The sequence below is a fragment of the Pyrus communis genome, chromosome 15, assembly GCF_041283825.1.
Source record: "Pyrus communis isolate YQ-2024b chromosome 15, ASM4128382v1, whole genome shotgun sequence".
Taxonomy (NCBI): domain Eukaryota; kingdom Viridiplantae; phylum Streptophyta; class Magnoliopsida; order Rosales; family Rosaceae; genus Pyrus; species Pyrus communis.
Window position 1 is genome coordinate 40,463,621 of NC_142579.1, and position 12,619 is coordinate 40,476,239.

Below are 12,619 nucleotides of genomic sequence, written 5' to 3' on the forward strand. Positions count from 1 at the left end.
AAAAAACAGTCGACTTTAATTTAGATTTCAAATTAATTCTTCAAAACCATGGAAATTTGGAATTAAATAACAAACAATTCATTCTTCAAAACCATGATATAGAATTCTGCATTATTGTGGCCATGGTCTTGCTGACTGTCGTCATTTTAAAACCATGAATGTCTCTTGAAAAACTTTAGTCTTTGAAAACGATGAAAGTGGAAATTGCTGAAGAATTTATTGTTCCACTTGATATTCTATCACTTTGACGCATAAGATACTCTCTTCAATTTATATAGATATTCTATCACTTTCATGCATAAGATACTCTCTTCAATATATATATATATATATATATATATATATATATATATATATATATATATATATATATATATTTAATGCATAAGATACTCTCTTTGACGCATAAGATACTCTCTTCAATATATATATATATATATATATATATATTTAATGCATAAGATACTCTCTTTGACGCATAAGATACTCTCTTCAATATATATATATATATATATATATTTAATGCATAAGATACTCTCTTCAATATATATATATAATATCTATATATATATATATAATATATCTTGATGCTAAATGTATGAACAAATGCCAGTTAATGTGATCTTATGTTATGTTGTCAAATGTTAATACGAATTTTATTAAGTTCGAAGATTCACTTGGTTCCCTATGCTTAAATATATTTCAAGCAAAAACAAAACAAAAAATTTCTATCAATTTCCATGTAAATTGCAAAACTGTGGTGGATAGGACGTTAGCCTTGCAATCACTGTAACTTGGGTTCGGAATTTTCCCCTTGCCTGATTGCAGCATAGCAATATCTTGTCTTAAAAAGTAGTAATGTAGTATATTTAATACGTATAAGCAAAACTTAAGGTAGATAAATTAAAAATAGAGAAAGAAGAAGCAAATTAATCTAAGAACATGTAGGGAATGAAGTGAGTAATTTTCCCAGTCTGCAGATATGACTAGGTCAACCATTCAGAAAAATAGTAAGAAACGATGACTTCACCTGAATTGAGATTCTAGAAAATATATTAAAGAATATATCTGACTTCCAATTAGTTAATAGAGTCGAGATTCTTTAAAGGAAAATTTGCAGCTCAAGACAAACCCGAGTTTCCGAGAAATTGATGGGTAGGAGGGTCAAGACCACAAATTGAATCTTTACAATTATTTTAAAAACCATTTTTTTTCCTATTATTTTGTCAGCATATATTTGATAGATCAACTTGAAATCGATTGATGCGTCGCTAGTGAATCACTAAAGTTTCGTAATATGTACGAGTACGTGAAGGCTCTTCCTCCTTTTACAAGCAATATTCTTTACAATAACATTACTTGAGAAACAAAGGATATGAAACACTTGAAATTAAAGAAAGAAAGAAAAAAACAGTAGAAAAAATTACATGTGAAATTAAATCCGCACAGGAGTGTATAAACATTATTGCTTTCTAACACTACAATAAAAAGCCATTTTAGTGACAGCTACCCAGAGAAACAATGGTGATGATTTATTTAATTTGTTATCTTTCTTGACTTTTTTGCAATCACATTATTAGTCCATTGTGAGGCTAAACCCACCATTTCTCCCTTTATGTAAATGATATCTTTTGTTCAAAGAAAAAAAAATAAAGGTATAAGCAAAACTTAAGGTAGACAAGTTAAAAATAAAGAAAAAAGAAGCAAATTAACCTAAGAACAAGTAGGGAATGAAGTGAGTAATTTTCCTAAAGTCTGTGGATATGACTAGGTCAAGCATTCAGAAAAATCGTAAGAAATGATCACTTCATCTGAATTGAGATTCCAGAAAATATATTAAAGAATATATCTGACTTCCAATTAGAAAATAGACTGAAGATTATTCAAAGGAAATTTTGGATACTTGTTGAAAAACCCTAGTTTACGAGAAATTGCTGGGAAGGTGGGTCAAGACTACTTGAAATCGATTGATACGTGTTGAATCTTACTAAGAAGGCCGATATGTTAAAACTAGAAGAAATAGAATGAGATGTATCAAATATTTTAGGAGATTCTAATATAAGAAACCCTACAGAATTTCATTTATATACACAGCATGATGGAAATCAATTAGTAAGATTCAACACGTATAGGTCAAGTAGACAAATTAATAATGAAGAACAATCTGATCAAGAATAGATGTGCGAGTCCTATAGCTTTTATCCGCACGTATAAAGCCTACCCATAATAGTAAATTGCCTTTATTTTCCATCCTATAATATCCTATCAATTTTACAAAAATCGGAATATCTTTGGAAAAGTCTTTAAATGAGAGCATCCTGTCGATTTTACAAAAATCAGAATATCTTTGGAAAAGTCTTTAAATGAGAGCATCCTGATTGACAATAGACTACTCTATGTAGAAAATATGGAAGAGAATGCTTTGTGGAAAATATGGAAGAGAATGCTTTTTCTCATTAATTTTTCTCTACAAGATTACAAGGATATATATACATGATACAAATGTGTAGGTAGGACAAGGTAGCCGTCCTAGTGTGTAGGTAGGACAAGGTAGGACGGCTGTAGAGGACAAGGTAGCCGTCCTAGTGTGTAGGTAGGACAAGGTAGGACGGCTGTAGGACGACTTGACGGCTGTAGGACGGCTAGTGTGTAGGTAGGACAAGGTAGGACGGCTGTAGGACGGCTTGACGGCTGTAGGACGGCTTATTCTTCCAATAATAATATTATATACAATTACACAAGGACTCCAACCATATTCCTTATTTGTCTAACACTCCCCCTCAAGTTGGAGAGTGGATGTCAAGAACTCTCAACTTGCGTAACATACCCGAAAACTTTTCTTTCCCAAGAGGTTTGGTAAACAAGTCTGCCAACTGTTGTGCCGTACCCACATGCTTGGTCTCTATTGTGCCATCTACAATCTTATCTCGTATAAAGTGACAATCCATCTCAATGTGACGAGTTCGTTCATGAAAAACAGGATTGGTAGCTATATGTAACGCTGCTTGATTATCACAAAATAAAATGGAAGGACCATCCAAAGGAATGTTCAAATCCTTCAACAAAAAACGAAGCCAAACTATCTCGCAACAAGCACCTACCATGGCCCTATATTCCGCCTCTGTTGAAGAGAGCGAAACAGTTTTCTGTCGTTTCGTCCGCCAAGAAATCAAAGAACCGCCCAAGAATACACAATACCCAGTAGTCGAACGGCGAGTGATAGGGCAACCTGCCCAATCAGAATCACAAAACGCAGTTAACTTGGTCTGGTTGTCAGAACGAAATAATAAACCTTGACCTGGAGTAGCCTTCAAATAACGAACAATACGAAGCGCAGCATCCATATGAGATATCCTTGGCTCGTGCATAAAACGGCTTAGAACATGCACAGAATAGGTGATATCCGGCCGAGTGATAGTGAGATATATTAACCGACCTACTAATCGTCGATACTTTTCAGGATCCTTGAGAAGTTCTCCTTTATCAGATAATTTTGTGTCATCCATAGGAAAAGCAATGGGTCATGCTCCCAAAAAACCATAGTCCTTGAGAATCTCTAATGCATACTTGCGTTGAGAAATATAAATCCCTTGTTTGGAACGAGAAACCTCAATACCCAAAAAATATTTTAAATCACCAAGGTCTTTTATCCGAAAATGATCACGGAGAAAAGACTTCAGAGAATTAATGGCACTAGCATCATTGCCTGTAATCACAATATCATCCACATAAATGAGCAAAGTTGTGAAAGAAATACCAGACTTTTTAGTGAACAATGAATAGTCAGCTTTGGATTGTTGAAAACCGGCAGAAATGATGGCACTAGTGAATTTGGCAAACCATTGGCAAGAAGCCTGCTTAAGACCATAAAGTGACTTGTGAAGGCGACACACAAGATTCTCCCCCTGTCGCCGAAGACCAGGAGGAGGAGACATATAGATTTCTTCATGTAAGTCACCATGTAAGAAAGCATTATTAACATCAAGCTGATGAAGAGACCAAGACTGACTAGCAGCAAGAGCAAGAAGACAACGCACCGTAATCATCTTAGCAGTAGGAGAAAAAGTGTCATGATAATCAATACCTTCAGCCTGAGTGAAGCCTTTAGCAACCAAACGAGCTTTGTAGCGGTCAATAGAGCCGTCAGAATTGTGCTTGAGTTTGTACACCCACTTATAACCAATGGGAATTTTGCCAGGGGGCAAGGAAGTTAAAGTCCAAGTACCATTAGCATGTAAAGCTTGAAGCTCATCAGTCATAGCACGTTGCCAATTGGGGTCAGTGGCAGCCTCGGCAAAGGAGGAAGGCTCCACAGTCCGACTGACAGAGTTAATGTAAGAAAAATGCTTGGGAGAGTAACGGTGATAAGAGAGAAAATTACAAAGTGGATATCGCGTACCTTGTGTAGAACTGGGTTGCGAAGTCGAAGATGGGTGGGATGGCAGAATCACCTGCGAGCAAACGTAGTCTTTTAAATAGGATGGAGGTTTATGGGCACGGGAAGAGGTGCGGGGAAGGGGAGGATTAGTAGGTAATGGGGGGGGGGTAGGGATGTCCGTGGGTAAAAGGGTGAAAGGTAAGGAAATAGCGGGGGGGGGGGGGGGAATAAGGGGATGCCGAGAGGGCAGGGGCATGGGGAGGAACGGGTAATGGGGCAGCAAGGGAATCTGTGGGAGGCGTGGAAGGGGAGGAAGGTGGTGGGTTATATGTAAAGTCCAGAGGGGGTGGGATGGGTAGGGTAGGCGAAGAGGATGGGATAGGAGGGTGAGAAACGGCATAAGGGAAAGTAGTTTCGTGAAAGATGACGTCTCGACTAGTGAAAATGCGGTGATTGTCGAGATCGTAAAGGGTATAGGCCTTTTATCCATGAGGATAACCGAGAAAAATGCAACGATGAGCCCGAAGGGAAAATTTGGTGGTGGGAGTGACAGAGGTGGCATATGCCAGACAACCAAAGACGCAGAAGTGGTCATAAGATGGGGTTTTCGAAAAGAGAACCTCAAATGGGGATTTATGATGGAGAAGACGGGTAGGGAGACGATTGATGAGATAAGTAGCGGTAAGAACACATTCCCCCCAAAACTTGATAGGAAGATGGGATTGAAAACGAAGGGCGCGAGCGGTTTCAAGAAGATGACGATGTTTTCTTTCAACAACGCCATTTTGTTGGGGGGTATAAACACAAGAAGTTTGTAAAAGCACCCCATGATCAGAGAAAAAACTACGAAGAGATAAAAATTCACCACCATTGTCAGTACGAATGCATTGGATGGTAGTGCGAAATTGGGTAGTGACATAAGCAAAAAAATCCTTAATTAATTGTTGAGTGTCGGATTTATGTTTCATGAGGAAGACCCACGTAAAGCGAGAAAAATCATCCACAATGGTTAAGAAATAATGAGTACCAGAAAGAGAAGATTGACGATTCGAGCCCCAAATATCACAATGAATTAAAGCAAAAGGGAAAGTTGATGAAATTGAACTCAAAAGAAAAGGTTGACGAGTTTGTTTTGCCAACGGACAAACATCACAAATATGACTAGAATCAAAAGTACAATTAAGAGAGCTAGATGCTAAAGCTTGCAAACGAGTGGAGGAGGGGTGACCAAGACGCCTATGCCAGAGGGAGGAGGGGATGGTAATGATGTTGCAGAGAGGTTGACGGGTGGGGAGAGAAGAGGTAAGGGCCACAAGGTAATACAGATCGCCACGTCGCTTACCCACACCAATCATCGCCTTCGAAACCAAGTCCTGCAAAACACACCAAGAAGGAAAGAAGGTTATGGAACACGATAATCCATCTGTAAGTTTACCAACCGATAAAAGATCTACTCGGAAATTAGGGACACATAAAACATCCTTCAAAGTAAATGATGAATTTAAAGGAAGAGTGCCGGTAAAAGTAATGGGAGCGGAAACACCACTAGGAAAAGAAACAGACGGCAAATGTGAAGGAGAATGATTAACCAAACATGAAGCGGAAGAAGTAATATGATCCGTAGCACCACTGTCAAGAATCCATTGACCATGACGAGAGGTGACAGGTAACAAACCTTGGGCAAAATCAGTAGTGAGAACGGCATTGGCCTGAGGAGGGGTGGTGGTGTCACGTAGAGCAGCTAGAACACGGGAGTGCTGCTCGGCAGAGAGGTCAGGCATGGCAAGCTGCAAGTCATGCAAAGTGGGCTGGGCCCCGTGCACTTGGTGGGTCGCTGGAGTAGAAGAGGAGGCGGGGGCCTGGGTGCCTTGCACGTGATGGGCCTGGGTGAAATTATGGGGCCGGGAAGCAGAAAACCGTGGCTGTCGGGGAGGACTGGAAGGTGCATGGCTGCGGGAAGAACTGGAAGTAGTGGCACGGCGCGGTGGTCACCACGGTTGGCCATGGATGGGATGGCCAACGGGATAGCCATGAAGTTTATGGCAGGTGTCTCGGGTATGATAATCAAAATTGCAGTAGGTGCAGTGGAGGGGAGGACGAGCAGAGGAGGGACGGGACGGGCCACGAACAGCCATGGGAACGGCAAAGAAAGCTGCTGAAAAAAAAATTAGGGCTAGGGTTATAAACCTGCTCTGTATACCATGTAGAAAATATGGAAGAGAATGCTTTGTGGAAAATATGGAAGAGAATGCTTTTTCTCATTAATTTTTCTCTACAAGATTACAAGGATATATATACATGATACAAATGTGTAGGTAGGACAAGGTAGCCGTCCTAGTGTGTAGGTAGGACAAGGTAGGACGGCTGTAGAGGACAAGGTAGCCGTCCTAGTGTGTAGGTAGGACAAGGTAGGACGGCTGTAGGACGGCTTGACGCTGTAGGACGGCTAGTGTGTAGGTAGGACAAGGTAGGATGGCTGTAGGATGGCTTGACGGCTGTAGGACGGCTTATTCTTCCAATAATACAATTACACAAGGACTCCAACCATATTCCTTATTTGTCTAACACTCTAGCATTTTCTAACGTATCAATTTCCACCATTATGATAAAAGCTATCTTTAGTGTCAGCTACGTACCTAGAGAAAACAAGGATGTTGGTTTATTTAATTTGTAATCTTTCCCGAATTCCTTGCAACCAAATAACAAATTTACAATTTGATTTGTAACGATGTTTATGTACCCTGATGCGGTTCGATCCCTATCAGTCCCCCTCATCTTTAATAATTAATAATTTAACTCACTAATGTTATCGTTTGTCAAAAAACAAAAACCAATTTCATCAAAAACTGCGGAAGTACCATCTTTTTCCACTACAATTTTGAAAGAGTTGATTCAACTCTTCTGCGAATTTAGGAATCTTGAGATCTTCAACCCGAAATCCTATTTGTTTCATAATCCCGTAAACAAAAGAACCTACTTGATAGCCAACATTGGGCCTATTCTTGAGGGGCACCAAGTGAGCAAAACATGTACACCAAGAGAGCGAACACCAACACACCTCTCTATATAATGAGGTAGAGAGAGCCATGTATAAGTGCATGTGCAGAAGCCATACGAGAGAGGAAGAACAAGTCCCCTCCCATGTGGCGTGAGAAAGGTCTCACCAAACTGATCATAAAATGAATAGAAACAAGTCAAGACCTCATTGGAGCCAACCTCTGAGTTTCGACATTCATTTTTCTTCTTCTCTTCCTTGTCAAAACTCCAACAGATTTGATTCAATCTTAATTAATACTGACAATATTTTGCGACCTTAAACAAATTACTCCTTAAGTTGATTGCAATGGATGGATAAGAATCCATGAATCAAGTAGCCAAATTTGGCGCTAAGCAGTAGACCACCATTGAACTTAGACGATTGCACCAACAGGGTGAGAAATACTAAAGTGGCAACATGTGAAATTGATAAAAACATCTATGATAGTTTGCTTATGCTATGAAAGTTCCGAAATCGATGTATCATATTCATCTTCTCTCAAAATATTAACAGCATTATACGGTTATAAAATTGTACATATACAACAACTCTAATAGATCAAATTGTTCAAGTTTTAAACTAACTGTTTTCACTATTCGAAGCTGACGATAACAGAGCAACAAACGCCTCTAAAATCTAGAATGCCAAATAGCATATTACATAATCCAGGATAAAAATAAACCGGAATAGGATAAAAATCATAGTGGCGGTTTCAGGGGTGTTTGGATTGTGGGAAAGCGAGGGAAAAATTGGGAATTTTGATTTGGTACTATGTATCGGACTGTCGAAAGAGGGGAAAAGAAGAAGGTGAAGCCGACTTAAAAGATGTGGGCCTTTTTTTAACAAGCCGAAATATGTGGGCCTTACATTAGAAAACCTAATTTGCGAGAGGTGTATTCAATTAAGAATTTGATAGACTTTAATAGATTTATAAATTCATTAATTTTTAGGTGTATTCAATTAGGATTTTGAGGGATTTTAATTATTTTAATGAATTTAGGGGTATTCAATTAGGATTCTAAGTGATTATCTGAAATTCAAGGTGTATTCAATTAGAATTTTAAGATACTTTATTAAAATCCTTAGAAATCCAGGTGTATTCAATTAGGATTTTAAAGAAGTTTATAACATTCAAGATATATTCAATTAGAAATTGATTTTAAAGAATTTGATAAAGTTGAGGAATTACAGGGAATTGGAGAGATTTTGTAGTTTATTTTAAGCATCCACAAATCTCACATTTCCCTATGAGATTTCGAGTGAATTGAATCAAAATTTTATACGGAATCTCTACAAATTAATTAAACTCCATACATGTGGGGAGCTTATTTATGTTGTATTTTTGTATAAGGTAAGATGATTTTTGGTCACTGTGTTTTGTCCCTAATTTTATTTCGATTACTGTAATTTTTTTTTTGTTTTTGGAGAACTGGTTGTGATTTAAAAAATAAACTAGTCTCTCTGCACGCACTAACGTGCGTGCGAGAGGCATTTTTGCATCATGGGCGATACGCGCCCCTAAAGGTGTATTGTGTTAGTTTTTCCCATTGTAATTGTCAAGATATACTTTAAATGTATTGTGCAAAGAGGAACTTTTTTTTTTTTATCATGCACGTCCTAAAAAGTTATCATGTTTTTCATTTTTACTTTGTGTAAAGTAATGATTTAAATGTTATTCATGCACTTATCAAACAACATACGATTTTAGATGCAAGTTCCTACCTAAAGCCTATGAACGATAGCAAGTATATGTAAATAAATAAAAAATAGTAGATGAAAACAGTAAGTACTCGTACCAAAATACAAAACAATTTAAATGTCAAAATGTAAATCCTACATAACAATATGTACATTATTCACAATACTCATAGAGTGTATATGTCACTGTTTCTTTTGAAAAGAAAGTTTACATATTGACATCAATGCTGCAATTTCCACCCATTTGTTCATGATTGATGCTTCAAATTTTCATTGCCAATCTACAAACGATAGTGAGAAAATTAAAAATCAAATAAAAAGAGTTAATTGATAAGTGAGAAATGCATACTGAAAGGTTATCGTTAATAAAGCTGTTACCTATTAGGAATCACCATGATTAGCTGGAATGAAGCAAGACTTCTTTGTATACTACATTCCGTGTAAATACACCTTGTTGGCCTACTATGGAGCCACTTTTTACTAACACGGTTGTGGTTGACTTTGAGACCCCCCTCGATAAAGCCACATATAATTGTCCATGGCTGAAGACATGATCTGGAAGGTAAACGCCTACATGTGGTATTGTCTGACCTTGAGATTTGTTTATAGTGATAGAGAAACTTAGTTTCACTGGAAATTGCTTTCTTGTAAGTTCAAATGGAAGCCCAGCAGTATCAGTACTTTTGAGAGGGATTCTTGGTAAGAAAACTCTGGATCCAGCAAATTGTCCAGTTAGAATTTCAACATCAATAAGATTTCGGTAAGAACCACGACACAATAATCTTGTACCATTACACAATCCCAATTTCGGATCAATATTTCTTAAAAGCATGATTGGAGCACCTCTTTTCAGAGTTAACTTGTGTGGAGGCAAACCACCAAGTGAGATTGAATTCAAGAACTCTGGCTGATACAAATTCCTTGCGTCATCCTCAACTGAATCAAATGAATACATTGTCTCTTCTAAACCCGGAAACATATTGATTATCTTTTCATTCAACATATCAACGTCTTCATTTGTAGGAGTTACCACTGCCCTTTCCACCATGTAGGTTGCATCATTTATATGATCCTCTAAGTCAGGGAAGATTTTGGCAATTAATTGATTAATGGAATGCTCACTCTCCCATGGTATCACCATGCATTCAGGTAGTTTTACCGTATCATCCATAATAACATCTTCATTCCCATCACCAACACGAAGTAAAAATTCTGAAAATTCACAATCATTTATGGATCTCATGTTTTGTTTGAGTTTTAAAATCTTTACTTGTGACCAAAATGATGCCTTAACAACACTTGCTTGGATTAGTTCGGACTTGGTTCCTTTCCGGATAACAGGAAGAACTTGTCGAAAATCTCCCCCAAATATCATTATCTTCCCCCCAAATGGTAAGTCAATATCTGTTAAGTCTCTGAACGTTCAATCGAGTGCTTCAAATGCATGACGATGCGTCATTGTTGCTTCATCCCAAATAATTGCCTTTGCCTTTTGTATTAGCTTTGCTAAATCAGATTGTTTACCGATCGAACACATCGATGATGCATCGAGACTAAGTGGTATCTTGAATTTAGAATGTGCTGTCCTCCCACCAGGCAATATCGTAGCTGCTATTTCAGATGATGATGTTGCTAATACTATGTGCCCCAACCTTCTCAAACTTGCTAACAATGCGCGATATAAGTAAGTTTTTCCAGTTCCACCGGGACCATCCACAAAAAAAGTTGCATTATCCGATCGTTGAACTGCACCCATTATTATGTTAAACGCACTTTTTTGGTCATCATTTAAGCGTTCAATTGCATCAAGATCTTGTTGTGGAATACATATGGATATTTCATCTTCAATACATCCGGTCATTCCTGAACTTGATTCATTTCCTCTTGTCATTTGGGGCAAATCAAACTCGTTTATACTCTTGTTAAATTGAACCAAAAGTATGTTCAACTCACGCAAGAGTATGTTGGTAGCAAGTGTGGGAGTTATGTTAGTCATGGAAACATAATCTTCCATCATGAATGGACATAACTCATCCCATAACCCTCGAACACCAATTGGTGCACAATATACCAATATGGTGATGAATAATCTTCTTAAAGCCGACGGCATCTGAATTGTGGAGGCCTCTAACAAACATTGTCGAATACTGTCATCTCTTTCTAACAAACCTCGTTGTTCTGCTGCCTGCTTAAATGTTGGATGCAAAACCCCATTAATTGTTCTCAAGTTTGTGAAGGATGTTGGTCCTCTAACATGATTAAGAAGAATCCGAAGGTAAAATTTTTCGCCTTCAGCAGGTGAAACTGCATATATTCGCCCAATAACCTTGTTACGATTCTTTCTTTTAGACCACTTTCTTTGAGCTTGAATCCATCTGTAATGTGATGGTATCTCCATGTATAAATAATGTCGCGCTTCTGCATCCACATGATTAAGTGTAAAAAATTCAGTCAACATTGTCTTTCTTGTACTCTCATCATGTAGAATATTTGTTATGCTTTCATCGGCACGAAACTGAACTTGGTGCATATTAGGAAGATGTATTTGCATTCGCTCAACAAATGGATAAATTCGATTAATAATGAACTTGAATATTTTCCATAATGCCTCTGGTGCGCAAACCCATCTTGCATCCTGAAACTGCTTTATTTCATCGTATTGAGGGTCTGATTGCACTTCAACTGTCACTCTGTCTGGGCCTTTGTAAACATACTTATATAAGTACTTGACACTTTTTATGCTTGCGCAAATTTCGACATTGATGTGACAATCATACCTTAACAGCAACCATGAATTATATGGAATGACCCAACTATTATCAACCATTATGTTTCCTTGTCGATTAAGTGAGACGGGCAATCGATTTCCTCGCCTTTGATAAATTGGATGCGAATCATTCCCTTGAACGGTGACTGGTGCAAATGGTTTGGGAAACTTTCTCTTACAACTCCCATTTTTCATACATGGAGATAGAGGATTATGAATCCCACACGGGCCATGAATCATATGCTTTAACACCACATTATAAAGTTGAGGCTCTACATCTTCATTTGGTATTTCAGCTCTAACAATTCGGTCATACTCATCTGGGTTATTGATCTTATCATTTTCATCTAACACAACCAGCATATGCACATGTGGAAGACCACGTTTCTGAAACTCAATAACGTATGCGTAAGCAACAACACTGCCCAATACCCCATTTTCAATGATGTCTTCTTTTAGTTGCTCAAGTTTTGCACGAAATACTCTAGTGAGTAAGTCAGGGCGATCTTGTGGAGTTTGTCCAGCGAGTATTTCGCTTTTGATTTCTTCCCAACTTGGGTTACATGTCATGGTAATAAAAAGATCTGGCTTTCCGAATCTTTGAACCAAAGTCATTGCGTCTTGATATCGTTGGTACATGTCACGTGGGCTTCCAACAAATGATGATGGTAAAATAATTCTACGCCTGATGCTACCTAATAATATTTTATTTTCAATTAGCTATATATATTGTACACAC

At 37.9% G+C, this 12,619-nt stretch overlaps 1 long non-coding RNA gene and 1 pseudogene across 1 annotated transcript; both read right to left on the reverse strand.

Annotated features, from left to right (window-relative positions):
- Positions 1 to 5,450: 5,450 nt before the first annotated feature.
- Positions 5,451 to 6,271, reverse strand: LOC148691012 (uncharacterized). Its single transcript, XR_015957353.1, has 2 exons — positions 6,054 to 6,271; positions 5,451 to 5,751 (listed from the first exon to the last, which is right to left on the reverse strand). It is a non-coding gene; the product is annotated as an uncharacterized LOC148691012 (long non-coding RNA).
- A 3,239-nt stretch (positions 6,272 to 9,510) lies between these two features.
- On the reverse strand, positions 9,511 to 12,495 carry LOC137717047 (uncharacterized; annotated as a pseudogene).
- Between the last annotated feature and the right edge of the window lie 124 nt (positions 12,496 to 12,619).